We start from the raw sequence: 9,417 nt of genomic DNA on the forward strand, positions 1-9,417 counted from the left end.
AAACTCAGGATTTAAAGCAAGTTAACATCATATTGTTTTTGGCAGGTCGAACTAGATAGGATCATAATGTCTGTGAAGAAAATAGGAGATTTAGGAATCTCCTACCAGTGAATACTGATTAGTAAATACAGGTTGAAGGAAATAGTTACAGAGTCTTTTCTCGAGAAGCCAGGTTTCTATGGCTGTAGTGAGTCTTACGGTTACCAATCAGAGTTCTAGAATCCTGTGACTCTCCCTAGATAGGAATTATGAGTAAAGGGCAGGAGTTCTTCAAGATCTTGCCATCCCATTCTTTTCAGTGACAAAGGCATTGTGGATAGGCCCAAGATAGGTAACTCCAAGATATGAGTACTAAAGGATTATTGCCCTGGGCTTCATGTTCTGATTCTGTTCATATAGGTTAGGGGATCCCCTGTGGGCTCTAGCCACCCATGACCCAGAACTTGGGTGCTTTAATTCCTCAGATCTCAGTAGTAATGAACCCTGCAATAATCAGCCAACAGCTATGGAAAGAATGTTATAGTGCCCTTGTTCTTGGATAGGCCTCAAGTGCTGGCATTTCCAATCCTACAGGGACAAATATCAGAGCTCTTAGGATGAAGGTGTCTGATTTCCAAGACCATTAACACCTGGATGCTCTTTGTAAATTTTCCAGTAACCAGAGCCTATAATTTCTTGTCTTCAGCTATCCACAGCCTTCATTGTCTCCATCATTGCTGCCCCCATGATTTCAAGAATGACCCTTCTCCTGAGCTCTCTAACTGCCTTCTCATTACTGCTAGACTTGTTTCCAGGGCTGCTCTAGTCTTTCTGCCTTTTCTTCCATCATTTCTATGTGTTTACATAATCATCCTACTCTAATACTTATAAAGATGTAAAGCAGGAGAAAAAAGAACATTCAGAAATACTCTTTGAGTGAACCTAATATTGCGACCATAGCAATGATAGGTTTGTCCAAAGTTGCTCTCAGAATAAGCTTAACTGGCTACTTACATGGCCATCAATGGAATGTGGGCAGGGTGTCTGCATTCAGTTAAAATAAGGTAATGCCTTATATAGATGAAGGATAGTATTGGTATTCCTCATCACATAGTCCCTCAAGTGCTCGAAGTTCCATATTTGTTCAAGTCACCATTTTTTCTCAAGCAGTTGAAGCACTGTTCTTCCACCAATCATAGGATTTCAACTTGGCCACCAGGGGAAGTGCTACCCCTGCACTTCCAGGGTCATCTGGATCTATCCACTAGGTGAAGATCTACTGCAGTTTATTTGTTAAGAATAATTGCCTGCACAAAGCCTGTAGGAGCCAGAGCTGTGCTCTGACAGCAGACACCTATGATTACTGATTAGCTTCCTTATGTTCTCATGGGCTGATAAATGTGGCTAGACTGGCCAATGGTAGAAAATTGACTGCTGGGATAGATAGTTTTTGCTTCATGTAGTCAGGCCTCCAGAAAAAGTTCTAAAAGACATCAAGTAGTTAAAAAAAAACAACTTGTTCTCAAAACTGTTCCTAATTTACAAGAATAACAGTAAGAGGTTCTTTTCATAAGCATCACATAAAGGTTAACCAGGATTTAACAGTACGTAACAATGCTTTACCAATAGTTTTATCTCATTCAACAGGGAAAGAGATAAGTTTAATTCAGGAGAGATTATAATATATTCTATAAAATTGAGTGTAGCATATGCTGTTCTTCTGTTTTACAAGGTTTAGTTTTGTTTCAGTAACTGAAACAAGTCCTTGCCATTCAGTTTGTAAAAGATACCAAAATCAATTTCTACAGCTGACTAATGGAGCCACAGGGATCTGGTTTATTCACCAACACTCGATACCTGACTCCAGTATCTCACTTCTACCTCTACCTTCTCTATGAATAACACTAGTTTTGATCTCACTATATCGAGTGTTGAATTTTGTCCATAGGATCACACAGAATCAGACTGCTGGGGTGAGCTTCATCCTCCTGGGCTTCTCGGAATATCCAGACCTCCAAGTGCCACTCTTCCTGGTTTTCCTCACCATCTACACCATCACTGTGCTGGGCAACCTGGGCATGATAACCATCATCAGACTCAATCCCAAGCTCCACACCCCCATGTACTTTTTCCTCAGTCACTTGTCCTTGGTGGATTTCTGCTACTCTTCTGTGATCACCCCCAAGCTCCTGGAGAACCTGCTTGTGGAGGACAGAAGCATCTCCTTTTCAGGGTGTATCAGCCAGTTCTTTTTAGCATGTGTCTGTGCAATAACGGAAACCATCATGCTGGCAGCCATGGCTTATGACTGATTTGTGGCTGTTTGTAACCCTCTCCTCTATACAGTGGTCATGTCCCCGAAGCTTTGTTCCTTGTTGGTGGCTGCCTCCTACTTTTGGGGTATTTGGTGGTCTTTTGTATTCGTATACTTTTTGTTAACTTTGAATTTCTGTGGGACAAAGGTTATAAACAACTTTCTCTGTGAGATTTCTGCCATTGTTGCTGTGTCCTGCTCGGACCCTTCTGTAAGTCAGTTGGCTATTGTGATCTTTTCTATAATCAATGAAATAATCAGTCTAGTGATCATTTTTACCTCCTATGTGTTCATTTTTGTCACGGTGATGAGAATGCCCTCCACTGCGGGGCGCTACAAAGCATTCTCCACCTGTGCTTCCCACCTCACCGCCATTGCTATTTTTCATGGTCCCATCCTTTTCCTCTACTCTGTTCCTACCACCAAAATCTCATGGTTGTTGGTGAAGATTGCCTCTATCTTCTACACCGTGGTCGTTCCTATGCTGAATCCACTGATTTACAGTCTCAGGAACAAAGATGTGAAGCAGGCAGCAAGGAGGCTAATCACTTCCCAATCAATATGTCATCAAAGTTGAGTCTGATGCTCTGATTGAATCACAAATGAATATACAATTGTATTCTATTCCTTCACTTTGCCTACTTATGTAACTATCTTCTAGTATTAAAAAAATCTGGCTCTTAAGATATAAATATTATTACTAGTGCAATCTCAGGGCATTTAAACTAAGTTTTTGATTCCTCTATTTACATGAAGTTTTATGTTAATATCCTTTTCTTCCTTTTTTAATATAAGAGCTTGAACTCAACTCCTCAGTGTGCTTGCATTTACTTGCACATAGCTGGGTAATCTACCACAGTTGTATAGGTTTTTCTTTTTTTTGGCTTTATTATAAGTCTTTTGTATGCACAAGTGTATGTTGTATACTTTGCAAGTATGTATTCATGATTTTAGTTTTGCCATTTCTGCCAATGTAGCTAAGTGTCGATCGATTATATTTACTTTGAATATTTTATCTATGTAATTTTAGGTTCATTTTTATTCTCAAGAAAATTATACAGCAAATCAATTATATTTTACATAGTTTCCTCCATGACAGTAGAATATAGCAATTCAGGCTGGGCAATTCAGATTTGCTATTTTTTATTTTTTCTCTGCAGGCTTCCAATTATTCAAATGAGATTCACTATTTAGTTCTCTTAACCCATGGCAATAGTGACTGTTTTGGCACTAAACATCAACCTAGTGGCCATCCTCAGCCAGTCACACACAGCTGCTAATATCTGGGGAACAGATGGACCTGGAAAAAGTGAAGTTTTCCTGATCTGGGCAGAAACCCATACTGAAATGGGGTATACTAGGGGTGGAGCTAGGGTTGAGTTAGAACATAACATCCAATTCTCAATATAATGTCAAAATCTAAAATGTAGGTTATTCTCTAAATTATAAATATATATCGTAATATAGTTTTAGAATATTGTTTATATATACTTCATATACTATGCAAAATATAGTATTGCATTTTTCAAAATTGCAGTTATATATATTGTGGCAATATAGGCAAAAAGTTCAATATGAATACAATTAATAGTGATATCTAACCCTGAACTCTAGCATTTAGCAGATTACATATATCTTCTATCAATAATATATTTATATGTAAAATTATATTATATTAAAACATATCATAACATGCAAAATATGTAATCATATGTGTACAATACATGTTTTTATCATACATATATCATACATATATTGTGTATAAAACAAATGCATATATATTCTACATCATATAATTTATATATAGAGAGAGGTAATTACATCGTTTTCAGATGTTGAGCTTGAACTCAGGGCTGGAATGCTGTCACTGAGCTTTCCTGTTCTGGGTTTGCACTCTAACACTTTGAGCTATACTACCATTTCTCTCTGTCTTTTTTGGGGGGGGGTCTGGTCGAGGGCCTGAACTCTGGGCCTGGTCACTGTCCCTCAGCTCTTCAGCTCAAGGCTAGCAATCTAAAACTTGAGACACAGCGCCACTTCCGGCTTTTTTTCCCTGCTTATGTGGTGCTGAGGAATCGAACCCAGGGCCTCATGCATGCAAGGCAAGCGCTCTACCACTGAACCACCTTCCCAGGCCATCTTTAAATAATTATAATCCTGCATATTTATTACAAAAAGGCTATGTGTTCTATCCTTTCAGTACATATTGATATGTGTATTCTAATAAGTTCAAGAATACTATCAGAAGGTATCCTTATTTTAATACTAAAGCAATGACTTGGAGCATATGAATGTGTTATGGCTTCCTGTTTGAGATGGTTCTCTTTTACATTTACATTTGCAAAGCATTAAAAATAGCAGAACACATCCTAAACAATAATTGAATATATGATGCATTACTAATATTTAGAGAATTGTGATAGTTTTTCAGTTTTAAATCTTTTGAAACTATGCCTATTGTAAAAAGTAAAGATGTTCACTCATTATTCCTTTATTATTCAATATTACTTTACTTGTTTTATCACTGCATAGAGTTAGTTGTAATCATATTTTAATGAGTAATATAATTTTCCAGTGTGTTCTGTGACTCATGTCTCCAGTAGTCATTGCGCTGAGGGTGATATATCATGACTGTCATAGTGTGAGATCAGGATGATCAAAAAAAATATCTGGAGATTCCATTTTGATCAGTAAATAAATAGTTGACTGTAATAGCATGTGTCTATCTTTCTAGTTCCACGGAAAACAGAAATAGGAGGATCGTGGTCCAGACTAGCTCAAGTCAAAAGAAACCATTTGAACAAAAATAACAAAATGAACAATACAAACCGAAGTAACAAAAAATGTTTTCGGTGGGGGTCAAGCTGCAGAGACTCTTCCTACCAAGAGCATTGTCCTGAGTTTGAACCCCACCTAAAGGCATCAGCAAAAAAACAAAATCAATAAAAATGAATAACCCTTTAAAAAATTCAAAATAATTTAAGCATGATGAAGATGTTCAGTGTATTCCTCATCTAACATCTCCAGAATGTGTTCACCTTTAACTTACTAGCAGTTTCAAAGACACTGAGGAGCAAATAAATAGAACCAGTTAAAAATTCAACATGTTGACATTATATCGTTTTTGGCAGGTCTAAATAAAGGGTATTATTATGTCTGTGAAGAAAATAGGAAATTTAGGTATCTCTTCTCAGTGTATACTTCTTAATAAATCGTTGAAGAAGGAAACAGCTATAGGTTTCCATAGTTGTAAGGAGTCTTACTGTTACCAATCAGAGGTTTAGAATCATGTGACTCTCCCTAGATAGGTATAATGAATAAAAGAGCAGAGGGTCTTCAAGAATTTGCCATCCCAATCCATTGAGTGACAAAGACATTGTGGCTAGGCTGAGAATTTCATAAATCTAAGGTATGAGTACTAAAGGATTATTATTCAACTTCTGATTCTATTCACTTCGATTACAGGGTCCCTTGTGGGTTCTAGCCACCAATAACCCAGAACTTGGCTGCTTTCATTCTTCAGCTCTCAGTGGCAGTGAATCCTGCAATAAGCATCCAACAGCAAAGGAAAAGACCTTGTAGTGCCATTGCTTTCAGATAGGTCTCATGTTCTGGAATTTCAAATCCTACAGTGAAAAATAGACCTTTTATTCTGAGGGTGTCAGATTTCCAAGACCATTAATACATGGAAGCTCTCTGTAAATCCTCTAGTAATCCAAGGCTGCAGTTTCTAATCTTTAGTTATTATCAGCCTTCATCCTCCCAATCACTGATACTCCCATGGTTTCAGCCCTGTCCCTTCTTTGTAGCTCTTCAACTGCCTTCTCATAACTACTGGTCTTGTTTCTACTCCTTAAATGGTGGCTTCTTTTACCTCTTCCAAGGCTGCTTTCTCTGCCATTATTTTTTGTGTGTTTACATACTCAGCCTATTCCATTAATGAGAAAGATCAAATGCAGGAATGGAAAGGCTAATGGAGAAAAAGTTTTGCTGATTTAGTACTGCCACCACAGCAGTCATGTATGAAAGTTTTGTCCAAACTTGCTTGCAAAATGAGCTGTATTGGCTACTTATGTAGCCAGCTATGGAATGTGTCCAGAGTGTCTGGATTTCGGTACGATAAGTTAATGGTTCATATAGATTAAAAACAGCATTGACATCCAATATGACACAGTCCCTCAAATTCAAGAAGTAGTGTATATGTTCCAATCACAATTTTCTCCCATGCAAATGAAGACTGTTTTTCACCAATCAAAAAATTTCTCCTGGGCCACCAGAGGAAGAGCTACCTTTGAAACCTGAATGAAAGTACTTTCAGGGTCATCTGGAATCTACCTACTAAGTCATATTCTACTGAAATATTTTCATGGTAATAGCCTGGAGAAAGCCTGCAGCAACCAGAGTTGTACTCTGACATCAGACACCTGAGATCACTGTCTATCATCCTTATATTGCCAAGGGGTGGTAAATGTTGTCAGGATGGCCTGTGGATATACAATTACCTGCAGGGCTTGGTAATTCTTTGCTTACAATAGTCAGGCCATGAGGAAAGGTTCTAAAAACCATTAAGTAGGAAATAAAATTATCTAGTCTTCAAAGCTGTAGCTGTTCTACAAGAAAAAGAGTACCAGGTTCTACCATAAACATTATTATTAACATTAATTGATTTTACAATACACTACTGTGACTTAACAATAGTTTTGTCTTCTTGATTATATTGTATCTCAGGTAGAGAGTTAGGTTTATAGCTCCAGATAGAGTAAACTATTTTGTAGAGTACAGTGTAGTATTTTCCGTTCTTCTGTTTTGCAAGGTTTAGTTTTCCTTTCAGTAACTGAAAAAAACGTTTTCATTCATTTTGTAGAAGGTATCAAAGTCAATGTCAACTATTGACTTATGTAACCACAAGGAACTGGTCTGTTCCCCAAACTTTATCCCAGATTCCCAGACTCTCTCATTTCATCCTTTCCTTTCTCTTTGAATAACACTAGTTTTGATCTCATTATATCAAATGTTCCATTTTGTCCATAGGATCAAACAGATCCAGAGTGCTGGGGTGAGCTTCATCCTCCAGAGCTTCTGAGAATATCTGAACCTCCAAATACCACTCTTCCTGGTTTTCCTCCCAGCTACACCATCACTGTGCTGGGCAACCTGGGCATGATCGCCATCATCAGACTCAATCCCAAGCTCCACACCCCCATGTACTTTTTTCTCAGTCACCTGTCCTTTTTGTATTTCTGCTATTCTTCTGTTGTCACCCCCAAGCTCCTGGAGAACCTGCTTGTGGAGGACAGAAGCATCTCCTTTGCAGGCTCTGTCACCCAGTTCTTCTTTGTATGTATCGGTGTAGTAACTGAGGCCTTCTTGTTGGCAGCCATGGCCTATGACCGATTTGTGGCTGTTTGTAACCCTCTCCTCTATAGAGTTGCTATGTCCCAGACACTGTGTATATTGGAGTATGGTGTGTTCTTTTGTATGCATATACTATTTGATAACTTTGAATTTCTGTGGGACAAAGGTTATAAACAACTTTATGTGTGAGCATTCTGCCATTGTTGCTGAATCCTGCTCTGACCCTTATGTGAGTCAATTGTCTCTTGTAATCATTACTACATTCAATCAAATAAGCAGCCTGTGGATTGTTTTCACTTCCTATGTGTTTATTTTTTTCACTGTGATGATTCTCATCACACCCACTGCGGGGTGCTACAAAGCATTCTCCACATGTGCTTCCCACCTCATGGCCATTACCATTTTCCATGGCCCCATCCTTTTCCTCTACTATGTTCCTACCACTAAAAGCTCATGGTTGTTGGTAGAGATTGCCTCTGTCTTTTACTCTGTGGTCATCCTTATGCTGAATCCACTGATTTACAGTCTCAGGAACAAAGATGTGAAGCAGGCAGCCAGGAGGCTAATCAATTCCCAACTATCCTGTCATAAAAGTTGATTCTGATGCTCTGATTTAATTACAAATGAATATAAAATTGTTATCTGTTCCTTCACTTTCCATACTTAGGTATCTTCCTAATAGTATTTAAAAAATTCAGCTTCTAATTCGTAAAGGTTTTTACAAGTACAATCTTAGGCCATTTAAACTAAGTTTGGGATTCAGTAATTTTTACAGTAATGTTAGTAAAATCTTTATAAGTGTTGGATTTTAAAGATGCTTTGATGATTTTTATTCTAGCAATATAACTCATAAGTTGTAATTTCTAGATTAAGATCTATTTAAATTTTCCCCTTGTCAAACCTATTTATAGTTCATTCTACATTGAAAGTATGTACTCATGCCAATATAAAGCTATAATGAAATAAATAAATCATCCTTTAAATGACTGTAATCCAGCATAGTTAAGTTTTGGGGGAAGAAAATGTCATAGAAAAAATATGGAAGTGTTTATATACGTAATCATATCCATAAATATGTGGGTATTTATAAATATTATTCATCCATCAGGAAGAATAAAATATAATTTGCATAAATATTGATAGATCAGCATAAAATTTTGTTAACTGAAGTAAGTAAGGCCCAAAGAGACAAATTGCAAATATTTTCTCTCACATATGAAAATTACATCTAAAATGTAAACATCCATACTTATATGTTCAGGGTCATATTTATATATAAACAATAAAAAGAGTAAATCATGGTATTATCAAGGATGAATTCCTATTGTGTAACTCCACTCAAAAAGGACCTGACATTTCAACAAAGCATTTGAGGAATTTGAAACATGGTTTTTCAAGGGAACAGTTTCTTTAATTGGGTTTGGCTGTTTTCTTTTTAAAAACTTTTTGTTTTGGCACCAGTACTGGACCTTGAATTTGGGGTCTCCATACTATCCCTAAGCCTTTTCACTCAAGGTTAGTATTCTCTCACTTGAGCCTTAGCTCTAGTTCCAGCTTTTTGGTGATCAACTGGAGATAAAATTGTCACTAAGGCTAATGCCTAGCCTGTCTTCCAACCACAATTTGTAGATCTTAGCCTCCTGACTAACTAGCTCACAGGAGTGAGACCTAGCCATCCACCAAAAACATTGATTTTTGGAGAGCGAAATAGCCAAATGGAGAGAGGACTAATAAGCAAATACATTCATTTTACTCAATGTAATCATGTG

General features: G+C 37.3%; 2 pseudogenes; both read left to right on the forward strand.

Moving 5' to 3' along the window:
• Window positions 1–993: 993 nt before the first annotated feature.
• On the forward strand, window positions 994–2,870 carry LOC106001425 (annotated as a pseudogene).
• A 629-nt stretch (window positions 2,871–3,499) lies between these two features.
• Window positions 3,500–9,417, forward strand: part of LOC106001426 — a 6,417-nt pseudogene continuing 499 nt past the window's right edge.

This window comes from Dipodomys ordii, unplaced genomic scaffold (genome assembly GCF_000151885.1).
Source record: "Dipodomys ordii isolate 6190 unplaced genomic scaffold, Dord_2.0 Scaffold298, whole genome shotgun sequence".
NCBI classification, from domain to species: domain Eukaryota; kingdom Metazoa; phylum Chordata; class Mammalia; order Rodentia; family Heteromyidae; genus Dipodomys; species Dipodomys ordii.